Source organism: Juglans microcarpa x Juglans regia, chromosome 8D, assembly GCF_004785595.1.
Source record: "Juglans microcarpa x Juglans regia isolate MS1-56 chromosome 8D, Jm3101_v1.0, whole genome shotgun sequence".
Lineage (NCBI taxonomy): Eukaryota > Viridiplantae > Streptophyta > Magnoliopsida > Fagales > Juglandaceae > Juglans > Juglans microcarpa x Juglans regia.
Window position 1 is genome coordinate 18,418,355 of NC_054608.1, and position 19,032 is coordinate 18,437,386.

The 19,032-nt window shown below is 36.6% G+C and overlaps 1 pseudogene; it reads right to left on the minus strand.

Moving 5' to 3' along the window:
- Nucleotides 1-1,494: 1,494 nt before the first annotated feature.
- On the minus strand, nt 1,495-1,573 carry LOC121243797 (annotated as a pseudogene).
- Nucleotides 1,574-19,032: the final 17,459 nt, after the last annotated feature.

The window sequence follows — 19,032 nt, forward strand, 5'->3', positions numbered from 1 at the left end:
CTTCTATCTTCCCTACTCACCTCACTTCTAGTCTGCCTTCCCTCCATTCTGAGAGTTGCCTGCGTATACTCCTCTAGGAACACCAAAGCAGATCTCACCACTTTACCAGGATTACCAAACTCATTTTAAAAAACAAAAGCATTCCTCCCTCCCCAAATACCCCTCATGATAGCAACAACCCTTTCCAAACAACCCTTAGAAAGTCTTTTAATCAACTTCATCCACAAGCTAGTGAAATCTTGCACCTGATTCCTCCACTTCCTCATCGGGCTTTCAGCTTTAGCCCACACATCAGCCACCGCAGGACAGCACCACAAGGCATGCTTAACATCCTCCTCATCTCTTTTACACCCCGGGCACAAGGAATCCTCTGTCACCTTCCTTTTGAACAGGTTATTCCTTGTGGATAAAACATTATTCAAAGCATTCCAAACAAAATGCTTATAACCCCCAGGCACCTCCATAGACCACACCTTCTTCCACTGATTAGCATCCCTACTTCCTTCAAAGGATCTCCCTTTCCTTTCTATCTTCAATTGCACATCAGCATGGTAAGCACTTTTTACAGTGAACTTACCCTTCTTTGAGAAGCCCCAAAACATCCTATCAACTGCCCCAAGATAGCTAATGGGAATAGCACAAATCATGTTAGCTTCTTCCTTATTAAACACCCTAGCAACCAAATCCACTTTCCATTCCTTCCTCTCCTCGTCAATTAATTCAGCCACCTTTGCATTTGCTGCTAGAACTTGATAGCAACAAAACTTTAACTCAAACATACATCTAATAAAATCAAAGCCGCCCAAGACTAAAACATAATCTGCTATGGCTTACTTCCCAAGGGTAGCAATGTAATTAAACTTAAATTTCTATTCTTGTAAACAATAGGGTTACGGGAGCTTTATAAGGTCCCTTTAGCTTGATAGCAACAAATGTGGGGGGAAAAGAGCGTTGGGTGGTAGCTTACCAAGGGAGAAAGCCTCGACGAAGTTGAGATGAGGCGACAGTCACCCTCAATACCTTGACTTTCTCTTCATCCACCTCTATACCTTTGTACTAACAACATAACCAAGAAAAACAACTTTTTCCATGCAAAAGGCACATTTCTTGAAATTAGCATACAACTTTTCACATCTCAACGCATCAAACACATATCTCAAATGCTCAATATGTTCATTTAAGTCCTTGTTGTACACTAAGATATAATTGAAGTACACAACCACAAACTTGCCTATGAATACACGTAGGACATGGTTCATTAATCTCATGAAAGTACTGGGCGCATTTGTAAGTCCAAATGGCATAACCAACCATTCCTAAAGCCCATACTTAGTCTTAAAAGCAGTTTTCCATTCATCACCCTCTTTCATTCTAATTTGATAGTACCCACTTTTAAGATCAATTTTACTGTAAAGATTAATGGTATTACTGAAGACACCATTAGACTGAAATTATTTCCTTTTTCTTTGAGGGATAAGGCAAGAGGTTGGCTACAATCTCATGATTTTGAATTGCTCTATGAGGCATGGGAAAGGTATAAAGATTTGATTTGACATTGCCCTCAACATAGATTGCAGGACTGGTTGCAAGTTCAAATGTTCTACAATGGGTTAAATGAGTAAACTCGGACCATAATTGATGCTGTTGATGGTGGAACTTTGATGTCAAAGACAGCTGAAGGTGCTACCTCTCTTTTGGAAGAAATGACCTCAAATAACTATCAATAGCGAACCGAAAGAACTATGGCTAAGAAAGTTGCGGGGATTCATTAATTAGAGCCGTTACCAGCTCTTTCAGCGTTTCCTCTCTGTCCCATCAAATTTTAGCTTTGACAACCCAAAGGGTACCACAAAGTGTAGAATATGTTGCAACTACAAGTATGATAGTTCTGAGTAATGAAGCGAGTCAGGAATAAGTTCAATACATCAACAATCGAAACTACAACTATCGTGGTAATCCTATGCCAAATTACTACCATAAAGGACTTCAGAAACACAAAGAATGTGCTGCAACCTTTTCTAGGATTTGATAGTCAACTAAGTGAGAAGAAAATGTCACTTGAGGATGCTATGATTTCCTTTGTTGAGGAGACAGATGCAAGGTTTAAAAAGACAGATTCACGGTTGGACAACATTGAGACTCATTGTAGCAACATGGGAGCCTCTATAAAGAAACTTGAAGTGCAAATTAGGCAACTAGCTACAACCAACAATACCCAACAAAGAGGAACTTCCTAACAACACAGAAGTGAATCCAAGAGAACAATGTAAGGCCATCACACTTAGGAGTGGAAGAGAAATTAAGAGGTCACCATCAAAGGAAACCAAGTCCATCATTACAACTACAAACAATGGCCAAAGCAAGAATAAATTGGAAGAAGAAGAGATTGTTGATGATACATTGAGAGAAACTGACAAGCCTCCAGCAATTTCATTTCCTGACAATCCTCCCCATTCTTCCTACTCAACTTCCTTAGCCTCAACGTTTCCAAAAATAAAAATTAGATAAGTAATTTTCTAAATATTTGGTTATTTTTAAGAAAATTCACAAAAATATTCATTTTGTAGATGCTTTGGCACAAATGCCAAATTATGTCAAATTCTTAAAGGACTTCATTTCCAAGATAAGAAGGTTGGAGGAGTTCAAAACGATAATAAAACTTTCTGAAGAATGCAGTGCTATTCTTCAAAAGAAATTTCCTCAAAAATTAAAAGATTCAGGGAGTTTCACTTTGCCATACACTATTGGAAATTCATTTTTTAATAAAGTTTTATGTGATATTGGTACTAGCATTAATCTTATGCCACTTTCTGTTTGCAAGAAATTAGGACTTGGAGAGATGAAACACACAACCTGATGGAAACCAAGGTGGGCCTACTCTTAAAGATCATTTGCAAGTTCCAAATGGGCCAATTACAAGATCAAGGGCCAAGAAAATCAAGGAAGCAATGCACGGATTGGTACAATCTACTTAGGATGAAACTAGCATGAGCCCAACACCCAAGATGGGATTGAAAGAAGGAGAACCAGCTTTGATCCACTTGATTCAAGCTGTGGAAGACATGACTTAGAGATAGGGCCTATTGTTGTTATTGGAGACTTCCAATTTGATTAAATGATTTATTTTATTAGTTTAGAATAAGTGGGCTTGAAGATGCCTGGCCCACACGTCTTATTTTTAATGAACTAGGGTTTTCGAGAAGGCCTTGTATTTTGGCCAAGGGCTTATTTGGAAAGTTACCTTTTAGAAATTAGGGTTTCAAGAGATACTGTAGCGTTACTGTAGCCATACTGTAGCCGCACATACTGTAGCGCAAGACTGTTCATCAGGGGCATTTTGCGTTAAAAGGGGCTTTATTTTGGCTAGGATTTTAATTAGGTTTAGTTTAAATACTCCTTGTAGCCTCATTTGAAGGTTAGACAATATTGAATGTTATTTGTGTGTTGAGTTTTGATGGGAACCAAGGTGGGCCTAGTCTTAAAGATCATTTGCAAATTCCAGATGGGCCAATTACAAGATCAAGGGCCAAGAAGATCAAGGAAGCAATGCACGGATTGGTGCAATCCACTTGGAATGAAGCTAGCAAGAGCCCTACACTGAAGATGGGTCTGAAAGAAGAAGAACCAGCTTTGATCCACTTTATTCATGCTGAGGAAGACATGACTTAGAGATACGGCCTATTGTTATTGGAGGCTTCTAATTTGGTTAAATGATTTATTTTACTAGTTTAGAATAAGTGGGATTGAAAATGCTTGGCTCACATGTCTTATTTCTTATGAACTATGTTTTTGGGAAGGCCTTGTATTTTGGCCAAGGGCTTATTTGGAAAGTTACATTTTAGGAACTAGGGTTTCATCAATTTATTGTTGGGGTTACTGTAGCCGCGGGTACTGTAGCCGGTACTGTTTATCAAGGGTAATTTTGGGAAAAAGGGGCTTTATTTTGGCTAGGGTTTTGATTAGGTTTGGGTTTAAAAACTCTTTGTAGCCTCATTTGAGAGATTAGACAATATTGAATTTTATTTGTGAGTTGAGTTTTCTCCTCTTGTTCTTGATTGAACTCTTGAACTTATCAAAGGTAAATCACAACTTTTGTGGCGTTCCTCCTTTGTAATCTGGGTTCTTGAGACGGGTTCTTCAACGGGTCTAGATTTTAATATAATCTAGGTTCTTGAAACGGGTTCTCATCGGGTCTAGATTCTCCATCCTTGACTTGATTTTTGGCTTTCTTGGGGAGTTTTCAAATTGATTGTGGGTTCAAGGGAATTCATTCCCGCGGGTTCATATCAAGTTTTCTCCTTTTGTTCTTGATTGAAGTCTTGAATTTATCAAAGGTAAATCACAACATTTGTGGCGTTCCTCCTTTGTAATCTAGGTTCTTGAGACGGATTCTTCAACGGGTCTAGATTTTTATATAATCTAGGTTTTTTAAACGAGTTCTCATCGGGTTTAGGTTTTCCATCCATTGACTTGAATTTAGCTTTCTTGGGGAGTTTTCAAATTAATTGTCGGTTCAAGGGATTTCATTCCCGCGGGTTCATATCACAACCATTTCTTTGCAACTGGCAGATCGATCCATCAAGTATCCACATGGAATCATAGAAGAAGTATTGGTAAAGGTGGGCAAATTTATTTTTCATATTGATTTTGTGGTGTTAGATATGGAGGAAGACCAAGAAGTCACACTCATTCTTGGCTGACCATTCTTGACTACAGGAAGGGCTTTAATTATTGTTCAAAATGGTGAATTAACATTGAGAAAAAAACGAGGAAGAGATTATGTTCAACATCTACCAAGATATGAGATTTCCAGAAGAGCCAAACACTTGCTTTTGGCTAGATGTTCTTAAGCAATGTGTGGAAGAAGTTTTTCAAGAAGATGCATCAGCCGATCACCTAGAACAATCTTTGCAGCAAGATACATCACTTAACAATGAAGTGGGGAGGCTAGAGATGATTGTAACAAAGTCGGATTATGCATTTTCTGAAAAAAAAGATGCAGCAAACTACAAAGAAGTTTAACTATGATTCGAAGGACAAGATAGGGAGTATATTTAGAGTTAATAATCAGAGATTGAAGCATTATTATGGAGAACAAGTGGAGAGGAACTGTGCACTTATTTCTCTTGGAGACCCTAATTGATGAATATTGAAAAGTCTGAATGTAGACGTTAAAACAAGCACTTATGGGAGGTAGCCTATAGAATTTTATTTTACTCTTTTATTTTTATTTTGAGTAATTTACATTTTGATGCAAGTTTGTTTAGCAGGAATAAAGAGCTGAAATCGCAAACTATGGCTGATTCACCATGAAACCAGGCAAGTTCCTTTCATTTCTTCAATCTTTCTCACTTTTGAATTACAATTAGGACATTGTCTAGTTCAAGTTTGGGGTGTAAACTACTATAGTCATTTGGTCTTCTTGATTTCTATTTATTTTATTTTACTTGTGATTCTAGATGTCTTGAGTTGTCGAATTCTCTTACAAAGCATGTATTTGAGTATGATTGAATTCTTTATGACTCTGAAATTTGTGATTGAGGATAGATTTGAGAAAAAATTTCAAAAATTTCTTTTATGTCAGGCTGAGTTTTGAGGGTACTTTGATTTAAATCTTTGTCCTTGAACATAATTGACCACATAGTTCTTTTTTTTTATTATTCCATTTTGCTTATAAGGAGAAGGAGTTGAATTAACTGGGTCAAGGAAGTTCAATCTTGCTTTGCTTTAGAAGTCGTTGATGGATCATTGAGGTGAAATCTTAGTTGATACCAAATATTAGAGAAATGATCTAGGTAATTTTTTGTTATAACCAAAAAGCTTTCCCAGCCATCCTAGTTATCATGCCATCATTGCATGGTGTATTCGCATAGTCAACCCCTTGAGCCTTACTTTACATAAGCTTTTATTTGTTCTTTTAACCATATCAACCATTCCTGTTTTAAGTCTGAAAAACCATGATTTACCTTTTACAGTTTGAGAAAATACTTTGGTGGAAATCAACATTTAAAGAGAAAGTTTGTTCAAAGGAAATTATGCTCCGTACGATCCAAGTGTGTGAAAAAGAGGGAAAAAAAAGGAAAAAAAAAAGGTTGAAGATTTGAAAAGGCTACAAGAACAGAGGTAATGGGAACCAAGGTGGGCCTAGTCTTAAAGATTATTTACAAATTCCAGATGGGCCAATTACAAAATCAAGGGCCAAAAAGATCAAGGAAGCAATGCACAGATTGGTGCAATCCACTTGGGATGAAGCTAGCAAGAGCCCAACACTCAAGATGGGCTTGAAAGAAGGAGAACCAGCTTTGATCCACTTGATTTAAGATGTGGAAGACATGACTTAGAGATAGGGCCTATTGTTATTGGAGACTTCCAATTTGGTTAAATGATTTATTTTATTAATTTAGAATAAGTGGGCTTGAAGATGCCTGGCCCACACGGTCTTATTTTTAATGAACTAGGGTTTTCAAGAAGGCCTTGTATTTTAGCCAAGGGCTTATTTGGAAAGTTACATTTTAGGAATTAGGGTTTCAAGAGGTACTGTAGCCGTGCTGTAGCCGCGGTACTGTAGCGCGACACTGTTCATCCAGGCATTTTGGGTAAAAAAGAGGTTTTATTTTGGCTAGGGTTTTAATTAGGTTTAGTTTAAATACTCCTTGTAGCCTCATTTGAAGGCCAGACAATATTGAATTTTATTTGTGAGTTGAGTTTTCTCCTCTTGTTCTTGATTGAACTCTTGAACTTATCAAAGGTAAATCATAACCTTTGTGGCGTTCCTCCTTTGTAATCTGGGTTCTTGAGACGGGTTCTTCAACGGGTCTAGATTTTAATATAATCTAGGTTCTTGAAACGGGTTCTCATCGGGTCTAGATTCTCCATCCATGACTTGATTTTTGGCTTTCTTGGGGAGTTTTCAAATTGATTGTGGGTTCAAGGGAATTCATTCCCACGGGTTCATATCATTTGGTATCAGAGCCAGGTTTCCAATCAGGTCTGATTCTATCTTTTAATTTCTTGCATCCTTAAATTTAATTCTAGGGCTACATTGTTCTAGAGTTGCCAAAAAAAAAAAAAAAATTACAGAAACGAAAAGTAGATTGCCAAAATTCTAAAGGTTTTGGGTTTGGCTGAAATTTGCATCACCTAGGGTTTCAAAATTCTAGGGTTTAATGCATATCTGAGTTTTTCAATTGCTTGAAATGTCGTTCCATTGATTCTCTTCCATTTCGTTGTCAATTTATGTGTGCTTCAATTCAATTGCTTGATTTTTACAATTGAGTATTTATGTTTGTGATTGAATTAGAAAAAAAGAAAAGAAAAGAAAAGAAAGGAAAGGAAAAGAAAAGAAAAGAAAAGAAAAGAAAGGAAAGGAAAGGAAAGGAAAAGAAAAGAAAAGAAAAGAAAATTCGAAAAAAAAAAAAGAAAAAAAAAGAAGAAGAAGAAGAAGAAGGAGAAGAAGATAAGGAGAGGTAGCATTTGAAGGGTTGTTGCTACATAGTTATAGCAAAGACAAAGAAAAAATTTGTTGATTGAGTTTTATACTCAAAGAGGCTGAATACATATTTGTAGTTGGTATTTTGTTCTATAATTACTCTTTCCCTCATATAAATTTCTTGAGTCCCGTGTCGTTTTATTCCTTCCTTGTTTCTTGTTTCTTGGATCTATATTACTGGTTGGAATAATACAAGGTTGTATTGTCTTGATTTAGTTCAACTAGTTCTTAAAGAACTTGAGTGAGAAAACTCTTGAGGTAAAAGGCAAGAGAGTGTGAGACTATTATCGAGAAAAAGTCAATTAAGAGTGAAACGCGAGTGGAGTGCCATTATTCGAGTGTAAACACGTAAGGGAGTGTGTGAGGTTTTCTTTTTGCCACTAACATTCTTTTGTGCAGCACCTTATAATGTCTCAGCGGAGTAACGCATCACTAAGGGGGAGAGCAGATAACTCATCCTATGTGTTGCAAGCCATGCAACAACAGTTTGAGCGGTTGAACTTTGTATTGGGTGAAGTGAGAGATAGGATGGATCATCAGGAAGCAACGATTAGAAATCTTCAATGTGGGAGAGATAGGAGGCGACGTGAGCATAGAGTTGAAAATGAGTATAAGAATGAGGGAGATGGTGAGGATGAGGAAGACTTAACATATGAAGTTGGATTGGGTAGAAATAGAGGAGTTAGGCGTGGAAGGAAACTTGGGGCAAAGCCGGGGGGTCGAGATGGAGTAGATAAGAACCTTGGGAGCATCAAAATGATAATACCATCATTCCAAGGTAGAACTGACCCTAAAGTTTATTTAGAGTGGGAGAAAAGAATAGAGTTGGTGTTTGATTGTCATAATTACACTGAGGAGAAGAAGGTGAAGTTGGCGGTAATTGAGTTCATTGATTATGCCAGTATTTGGTGGGATCAATTAGTGACCAATAGGAGGAGGAATCTTGAGAGGCCTGTAGAAACTTGGAGAGAATTAAAAGCTATCATGAGGCGGAGATTTGTACCTAGCCACTACTATAGAGACCACCAAAAATTACAAAATCTTACACAGGGGTCTAGGAGTGTAGAGGATTACTATAAGGAGATGAATGTGGCTATGATTCGAGCTAATGTAGTGAAGGATCGGGAGGCCACGATGACAAAATTTTTGAGTGGGTTGAATAGGGAGATAGCCAACGTAGTTGAGTTGCAACATTATGTGGAGGTAGAGGACATGGTACACATGGCTATGAAGGTGGAGAGGAAGTTGAAAATAAAGGGTACATCAAGGTATACTTTGGTTTCTAGTACTCCTTGGAAACCAAAGTGGGACAAAAATGATCAAGCTGTAAAAAAAGGGAAGACCGAACTACCTAAGGGAAAAGATGAGGGTGAGGCTGAAACCTCAAGAAAAATAGAGAATGAGTTGGAAAACAATTGTGAGGCCGAGAGTTCAAAAAATGAGGAGAGTGAAAGAAAAAAAGAGAGTGAAAATGAAAAATATAGTGAGATGAAAAGAGAGAAGGAGGCCGAAACTTCAAGAGAAAGAGAGAGTGAAAAAGAAAATATAGAGGTGGCTGAGAGTCAAGAAAAAGAGTGGTGCCACGAGAGGAAAAAGAAAGAGAGATTGCAAAGAGAAACAGAGAGACAAAAGTGAGTTTTTATGCTAAGGCAAACTTTTATACTAACAAATTTAACGACTCTTTGCCTAGTGTTGTTGTTTCTTTGTTACAGGGATATGAGGTCATGATTTCTAGCGGCGTGTTTTGTGGATTGCCACCTATTAGGGAGATAAAGCACTATATTGATTTTGTGCCAGGTGCGACAATTCCTAACCGACCTTTCTTTGAAAAACATGAGTCTTTTTCACACTTGAAGGGACAAGGTAAGTCGTTGACTATAATGCATGCTAAGCGGGAGAACTGTGTTGAGACTTTTCCTCATGTATTCAAATACACACAAGGTATGGAAAATTTTGTGGTTAATGCTTTAGCAAGAAGGTACGTCCTTATCTTCATTTTAGATGCAAAATTGTTGAGACTTGAATATAATAAGGAATTGCATGCTAATGATGATGACTTTGCTAGTGTGTATGGAACATATGAAAAAACATCGTTTGGTAAGTTCTATAAATTAGATTGGTACTTGTTTAGAGAGAATAGATTTTGTGTGCCAACTAGTTTTATGCTTAAGTTGCTTGTGTGTGATAGACATGGTGGTTTGTTGGGTAACTTTGGTGTAAGGAAGACTTTCAATATATTGCATGAACGTTTGTGGGAGTATCATTTGCCATTCACTGACGTATTGCATGAATGTTTGTGGAAGTATCATTTGTCATTTATTAACGTGTTGCATGAACATTTGTGGAAGTATTACTTGCCATTCATTGAGTTTGCATATAATTGGAGTGGTGTAAGAAAAACTTTAGGTGTGTTTCATGAACGTTTGTGGGAGTATCATTTGCCATTCATTGAATTGCTACATGGACATTTGCGGGAGTATCATTTGCCCTTATTAGAGTGTGCATATAAAACCTTGCATACTACTATTTCTTATTCTCCATTTAAGGTTGTTTATGGTTTTAATCCACTTACTGCTTTACCTTTGATGGCTTTACTTGTTGATGATAGGAGTAGCTTGGATGAACATTTTCAATTTCTTGAGAAAATTAATGAAAATACACATGAAGTAGATTTTTCAAGTAAGTATCAAGTTTTTGCTATTTTCAATGTTACTAACATTTTTCCTTTTGATCCAGGTGGAGATTCGAGGTCGAATCCTTTTGAGGAGAGGGGGAATGATGGGAACCAAGGTGGGCCTAGTCTTAAAGATTATTTGCAAATTCCAGATGGGCCAATTACAAAATCAAAGGCCAAGAAGATCAAGAAAGCAATGCACAGATTGGTGCAATCCACTTGGGATGAAGCTAGCAAGAGCCCAACACTCAAGATGGGCTTGAAAGAAGGAGAACCAGCTTTGATCCACTTAATTCAAGCTGTGGAAGACATGACTTAGAGATAGGGCCTATTGTTATTGGAGACTTCCAATTTGGTTAAATGATTTATTTTATTAATTTAGAATAAGTGGGCTTGAATATGCCTGGCCCACACGTCTTATTTTTAATGAACTAGGGTTTTCAAGAAGGCCTTGTATTTTGGCCAATGGCTTATTTGGAAAGTTACTTTTTAGGAATTAGGGTTTCAAGAGGAACTGTAGCCGTACTGTAGCCGCGGTACTGTAGCGCGACACTGTTCATCAGGGCATTTTGGGTAAAAAGGGGTTTTATTTTGGCTAGGGTTTTAATTAGGTTTAGTTTAAATACTCCTTGTAGCCTCATTTGAAGGCCAGACAATATTGAATTTTATTTGTGAGTTGAGTTTTCTCCTCTTGTTCTTGATTGAACTCTTGAACTTATCAAAGGTAAATCACAACCTTTGTGGCGTTCCTCCTTTGTAATCTGGGTTCTTGAGACGGGTTCTTCAACGGGTCTAGATTTTAATATATTCTAGGTTCTTGAAACGGGTTCTCATCGGGTCTAGATTCTCCATCCTTGACTTGATTTTTGGCTTTCTTGGAGAGTTTTCAAATTGATTATGGGTTCAAGGGAATTCATTCCCACGGGTTCATATCAAGAGGTGGCTGAACGAAAAAGGTAAGAGGCTGAAAAGAATAAAATAAAATAAAATTTTGTTGGGTTTGTCTTTTGCCCAGAGGTGATTTATTATTCATCATGGCAAGAAGCATAAAATAGAAAAAAATTCAATAAATGGAGAGCAGATCACCTCAATTTTTGCTTAAGGTGTAGTTGTTATTGCTTCATTGATTACAGAAACAATAATATCACAGTTTGAGCATATAGTCGAGAAAAATTTATGGTTTGAATTATGTGAAATTCTCTTTTATTGTTCTTTCCACCAAATATTTCCCAGTTTGCTTTGATTTTCCTTATCCATTTATTTCTTAGCCCTCACCCTGTGGCCTATCACTACAACCTGATTAAAGACCTTTTGATCTTTGATTTTGGTTTGATTACATTAATGAAGAGGATTTCTGAAAATTGGACTTATGGGATTAAGTTTTGAGAGAATTCTTCTTGTTTCAGTTGTTCTACTTTTATCAGATTTTACAAGTGGTTTGGAGTTAAATTGACTATCTCACACACTCACACTCAAGGTCTTAACTTTAGGATGAAGTAATGATGGGAACCAAGGTGGGCCTACTCTTAAAAATCATTTGCAAGTTCCAAATGGGCCAATTACAAGATCAAGGGCTAAGAAGATCAAGGAAGCAATGCACGGATTGGTACAATCCACTTGGGATGAAGCTAGCAAGAGCCCAACAGTTAAGATGGGCTTGAAAGAAGGAGAACCAACTTTGATCCACTTCATTCAAGCTGTGGAAGACATGACTTACAGATAGAGCCTATTGTTATTGGAGGCTTCCAATTTGGTTAAATGATTTATTTTATTGGTTTAGAATAAGTGGGCTTGAATATGCTTGACCCACACGTCTTATTTTTAATGAACTAGAGTTTTCGGGAAGGCCTTGTATTTTGGCCAATGGCTTATTTGGAAAGTTACTTTTTAAGAACTAAGGTTTCAAGAGGGGTACTGTAGCGTTACTGTAGCCACGCGTACTGTGCGGTGACACTGTTCATCTGGGCATTTTGGGTAAAAGGGGCTTTATTTTGGCTAGAGTTTTAATTAGGTTTAGTTTAAATACTCCTTGTAGCCTCATTTGAAACTGAGACAATATTGAATTTTATTTGTGAGTTGAGTTTTCTCCTCTTGTTCTTGTTTGAACTCTTGAACTTATCAAAGGTAATTACAACCTTTGTGGCGTTTCTCCTTTGTAATCTGGGTTCTTGAGACGGGTTCTTCAACGGGTCTAGATTTTAATATAATCTAGGTTCTTGAAACGAGTTCTCATGGGGTCTAGGTTCTCCATCCGTTGACTTGATTTTAATTTTCTTGGAGAGTTTTCAAATTGATTGTGTGTTCAAGGAATTTCATTCCCACGGGTTCATATCAAGTAACCTCTTAACTTTTGCTTGACAAATTGTTAAATTTTTTATTGATTTTCCTGCTATCCTAGATATTAAAAGAGTAAGATACTAGTGATGAAATCTAATTCAGATCATGGCTTGGTGAGTGATGATACTTCTCTATGGGGTCTAGTTGATATCATCTATAGTGGTTTTTCATTTTATTTTATTTTTGTTTGAGGACAAAAAAAGTTTTAATTTTGGGGGTGTTTGATGGCTTGCATAATTTCCTATATTTTATCACTTCTTAACTTTAAACTTTAGTCCAATTTTATTTATTTTTGTTGATTTTAGGCTTAATTTTTGTCATTTAAATTTTATTTCAAATTTGAAAGAAAGAAAGATATAAATTTTAAAAGTCTATTGTCTAAAAACTCTCTGGTTTATGAAGATTTATCTGAATAAGAGAACTGGTCACCAGAGCTATTTGGAGACAAAAATTAAGTTGAATTTTTTAAGAGCAAAAGAAATCGGGACCAGTTAAAAGGCAGATTCTAAAATACAAGAAGCAAATTTTGAAGTTGATTTTCAGGCATAAGAGATAACGGAGCGTCTGGAGGAAGCTGACGATTTTGAGGAGGCTGAACGGCAGAATCAGGAACGAGATTTTTGGAAAGGCTCAAATTCAAAAATCATGGACGTTGGAAGCTGTTGAAGGATTTAAAATAATAATAATTAAAAACACGCTGAAAAAAAAAAATCTCATGACGGCGCTACCTACCACCAGGCAATTTGAAAGGTAAAAAAAAAAAAAATCAATCATCTACAAACCTATCACTGTTTGACGGGCATAGAGAAAAAAAAAAAAGAATTAAAAAAAAGAAGGGAAGTGAACCTGGAAGTAGCGACGCCAACAACGTGGACAACGTTGCAGATGAGGAGGATTATTCAGTGATTTCTTCCATTCCTCTTAGAAAATATTATGGTAAATTCGTTTATGTTGAATTTAATTTTTAGCATGAACTAAATTTTCTTTATTAGAAGAAAACGATGTAATCTAGTTTCAAACTATACTTGTTTTTCTATGCTAATTTGAAGTAATTCTCTTCTATCTTTGTATGATTTATTCTGAGCTTATTGCTTCTAATTGACTGGCTATTAATTAGATGATTTTGATCTTGTGATTTGCTATCGAAAGAGGAAATTATAGGATAGAACTTGGGTATTCTAGCATAGGTAAATATAGAGATCAAAAACCATATGAACCTATGTAGTATTAAAATTGCTGGTCTTAATGCTTTTTTATTTCATTAATTTGCATACTCTTGTATAAAATGATGATCTAGAATAAATCCAACTGACTATCGAAACAGGCTTTTGGATGACTTTGAAGAATTTGCTAACCAACAGAGAGAACAAATTTAATTAGTTAAATGAGAAAAGCATAGTGAGGGATTATGTGAAATCAGTTTCCTATAAGTTCTTTTTTTATTGATTCAATCATTAAACAACAACTTTCATTTCCTTTGAATATTTTCTTTGAATTGATTTCATTTCAAATTGTAATTACAAAAAGCTTAGTGACTTTTCTAAATACAATCAAGATTAGTATAAATTTGGTATTTGTCAAAAGTAAGTTACCAATCCCTGAGGACGATATGAACCCGCGGGAATGAAATCCCTTGAACCCACAATCAATTTGAAAACTCCCCAAGAAAGCTAAATTCAAGTCAATGGATGGAAAAACCTAGATCCGATAAGAACTCGTTTCAAGAACCTAGATTATATCAAAATCTAGACCCATTAAAGAACCCGTCTCAAGAACCTATATTACAAAGGAGGAACACCACACAAGTTGTGATTTACCTATGATAAGTTCAAGAGTTCAATCAAGAACAAGAGGAGAAACCTCAACTCACAAATAACATTCAATATTGTCTAACCTTCAAAATGAGGCTACAATGAGTATTTAAAATAAACCTAATTAAAATCCTAACCAAAATAAAGCCCATTTTTACCCAAAATGCCCTAATGAACTGTGTCAGGCTACAGTACTGCAGCTACAGTAACACTACAGTAACACTACAGTACCTATTGAAATCCTAATTCCTAAAAAGTAACTTTCCAAATAAGCCCTTGGCCAAAATACAAGGCCTTCTCGAAAACCCTAGTTCATTAAAAATAAGACGTGTGGGCCAAGCATCTTCAAGCCCACTTATTCTAAACTAATAAAATAAATCATTTAACCAAATTGGAAGTCTCCAATAACAATAGGCCCTATCTCTAAGTCATGTTTTCCACTGCTTGAATCAAGTGGATCAAAACTGGTTTTCTTTCTTCAAGCCCATCTTGAGTGTTGGGCTCTTGCTAGCTTCATCCCAAGTGGATTGCACCAATCCGTGCGTTGATTCCTTGATCTTCTTGGCCCTTGATCTTGTAATTGGCCCATCTGAAATTTGCAAATGATCTTTAAGACTAGGCCCACCTTGGTTCCCATCATTCCCCCTCTCCTCAAAAAGATTCGACCTCAAATTTCCACCTGGATCAAAAGGAAAAATGTTAGTAACATTGAAAATAGCAAAAACATGATACTTACTTGAAAGATCTACTTCATATGTATTTTCATTAATTTTCTCAAGAAATTGAAAATGTTCATCCAAGCTACTCCTATCATCAACAAGCAAAGCCATCAAAGGTAAATGACTAAGTAGATTAAAACCATAAACAACCTCAAATGGAGAATAAGAAATAGTAGTATGCAAGGTTTTATATGCACACTCTAATAAGGGCAAATAATACTCCGCAAATGTCCATGTAGCAATTCAATGAATGGCAAATGATACTCCCACAAACGTTCATGAAACACACCTAAAGTTTTTCTTACACCACTCCAATTATATGCAAACTCAATGAATGACAAGTAATACTTCCACAAATGTTCATGCAACACGTTAATGAATGACAAATGATACTTCCACAAACGTTCATACAATACTTCAGTGAATGGCAAATAAAACTAGTTGGCACACAAAATCTATTCTCTCTAAACATGTACCAATCTAATTTATAGAACTTACCAAACGATACTTTTTCACATGTTCCATACGCACTAGCAAAGTCATCATCATTAGCATGCAATTCCTTATTATATTCAAGTCTCAACAATTTTACATCTAAAATGAAGATAAAGACGTACCTTCTTGCTAAAGCATCAACCACAAAATTTTGCATACCTTGTGTGTATTTGAATACATGAGGAAAAGTCTCAACACAGTCCTCCCACTTAGCATGTATTATAGTCAACGACTTACCTTGTCACTTCAAGTGTGAAAAACACTCATGTTCTTCAAAGAAAGGTCGGTTAGGAATTGTCGCACCTGGCACAAAATCAATGTAGTACTCTATCTCCCTAATAGGTGGCAATCCACTAAACACACCTCTAGGAAACATGACCTCATATCCCTGCAACAAAAAGACAATAACACAAGGCAAAGATACGTCAAGTTCGTTAGTATTAAGACTCGCCTTAGCATAAAAACTCACTTTTCTTTTTGTTTTTCTCTCACTTTCTTCACCCTCTCTTTTCTTTCCACAATCTTTTTTTCTGTCACTCTCTTTTCCTTCATCTTGTTTTGAACTCTCGACCTGACAACTATTTTTCAACTCATTCTCTCTTTCTCTTGAGGTTTCAGCCTCACCCTCATATTTTCTCTCTCTAATTTTACTCTCTCTATCATTTCCGGCCTCACTATTTCTTTTTTTCTCAATCTCACTTTCACCCTTGCTTTTTAGCTCAATCTCCTTTTCACTTTTTCTTTTTTGATCACACTCATTTTCACTCTTTCTTTTTTGAGCAACCTCACTTTTCAGTTTCAATTGGTCCCCATGGACTTGTGTTGGAGTTAAAGGAGCACGTTTGATTATTTTTCTAGCCTTTTCAAAACTGTACATGTTCCTTAACCCATCATGGATCACCTTCCTATCATACTCCCATAGCTTCCCCAACAAAATATGACCAGAATGCATAGAGACTACATCACAAAGGACCATATCCTGGTATATTCCAATTGAAAAAGTAACTAGCACTTGTTTATTGACCCTAACCTCCCCACAATCACTCGACCACTGCAACATGTATGGTCTAGGGTGTTTTAAGGTAGGTAAATTCAATTTCTCAACTAAAGTAGTGCTAGCCAAATTAATACAACTCCGCAAATCAATGATCATACTACATACCTTGTTGTTGATGTGGCATCTAGTATGAAAAATGTTCTCGCTCTGCTTCTCTATATCATCCATCTTAATTTGTATATTGAGAGCATGCCTGGCAACAAGAGACTCACCATACTCTTCATTCTTACAGTTATGTTCAATACAAGGTTCACTCCTCCTCCTATCTCTTCTGCCTTGTAAATTTCTAATTACCACTTCTTGATGATCCATCCTATCCCTCACTTCACCTAACACCAAGTTCAACCGTTCAAACTGTTGTTGCATGGATTGCAACACAAAGGATGAGTTATCTACCATCCACTTTGGTGAAGAGCCACTCCGATGAGACATTGTAAAGTGCTGCACAAATGAATGTTAGTGGAAAAACCTCACACACTCCCTTACGTGTTTACACTCGAATAATGGCATTCCACTCGTGTTTCACTCCTAATTGGCTTTTCCCCGATAATAGTCTTACACTCTCTTGCCTCTTATCTCAATAGTTTTCCCGCTCAAGTTCTTTAAGAACTAGTTGAACTAAATCAAGACAATACAGCCTTGTATTATTCCAACCAGTAATATAGATCCAAGAAACAAGAAACAAGGAAGGAATAAAACGACACGGGACTCAAGGAATTTATATGAGGGAAAGAGTAATTATAGAATAAGATACCAACTACAAATATGTATTCAGCCCCTTTGAAGATAAGGCTCAAGAGAAATTTCGGTTTTCTTCTTCTTCTTCTTCTTCTTTTTTTCCGTACGATTTTTTTTTTTTCTGGGCGAATGTTTTTTTTCTGTCTTTTTTTTTTTTTTTCACCAACTGATTTGATCACAATCAAAAATAACCAATTAAGAAAACCCTAACAATAACTCAAAAACCCAAACACAAATGCTATATGGCAGCCCCTAGAGTAAGAGATTTTAGCCAACACAAACCCTAGAATAATGAGATTCAGAAACCCTAACAATAGTGAAGAAATACAACAGCCATTATATATATATATATATATTTTAATCAATCCTAAAGCAATGAAACCCTAGAATGAAATATGCAAGAAATAAAAGATAGATTCAAACCTGATTGGAAACCTTGCTCTGAATACCAAATGATATGAACCCGCGGGAATGAAATCTCTTGAACCCACAATCAATTTGAAAACTTCCCAAGAAAGCCAAATTCAAGTCAATGGATGGAAAAACCTAGACCCGATGAGAACTCGTTTCAAGAACCTAGATTATATCAAAATCTAGACCCATTGAAGAACCCATCTCAAGAACCTAGATTACAAAGGAGGAACGTCACAAAGGTTGTGATTTACCTTTGATAAGTTCAAGAGTTCAATCAAGAACAAGAGGAGAAACCTCAACTCACAAATAACATTCAATATTGTCTAACCTTCAAATGAGGCTACATTGAGTATTTAAACTAAACCTAATTAAAACCTTAGACAAAATAAAGCCCCTTTTTACCCAAAATGCCCTTATGAACAGTGTCACGCTACAGTTCGCGGCTACAGTACGGCTACAGTAACACTACAGTACCTCTTGAAACCCTAATTCCTAAAATGTAACTTTCCAAATAAGCCCTTGGCCAAAATACAAGGCCTTCTCGAAAACCCTAGTTCATTAAAAATAAGACTTGTGGGCCAAGCATCTTCAAGCCCACTTATTCTAAACTAATAAAATAAATCATTTAACCAAATTGGAACTCTCCAATAACAATAGGCTCTATCTCTCAGTCATGTCTTCCACAGCTTGAATCATGTGGATCAAAGCTGGTTTTCCTTCTTCAAGCCCATTTTAAGTGTTGGGCTTTTGCTAGCTTCATCTCAAGTTGATTGCACCAATCCGTGCGTTGATTCCTTGATCTTCTTGGCCCTTGATTTTGTAATTGGCCCATCTGGAATTTACAAATGATCTTTAAGACTAGGCCAACCTTGGTTCCCATTAGGAAGTCTCCAATAACAATAGGCCATATCTCTAAGTCACGTCTTCCACAGCTTGAATCAAGTGGATCAAATCTGGTTCTCCTTCTTTCAAGCCCATCTTGAGTGTTGGGCTCCTGCTAGCTTCATCCCAAGTGGATTGCACCAATCCGTGCATTGCTTCCTTAATCTTTTTGGCCATTGATCTTGTAATTGGCCCATCTAGAATTTGTAAATGATCTTTAAGTGTAGACCCACCTTGGTTTCCATCACTTTTGTTCCACACAAGATTTGTGTTCTCATTGAGCTCATCTTAGGACACTTGTATTATCATTTAACAGATGTGCCAACCCAGCCAAACTCCCTACCTGACAATGTCTTCCCCTCGTATCAGCCCGGCGAAACAAGCCTTGGGTCCAAAAAGAAGGTCAATGCCACACC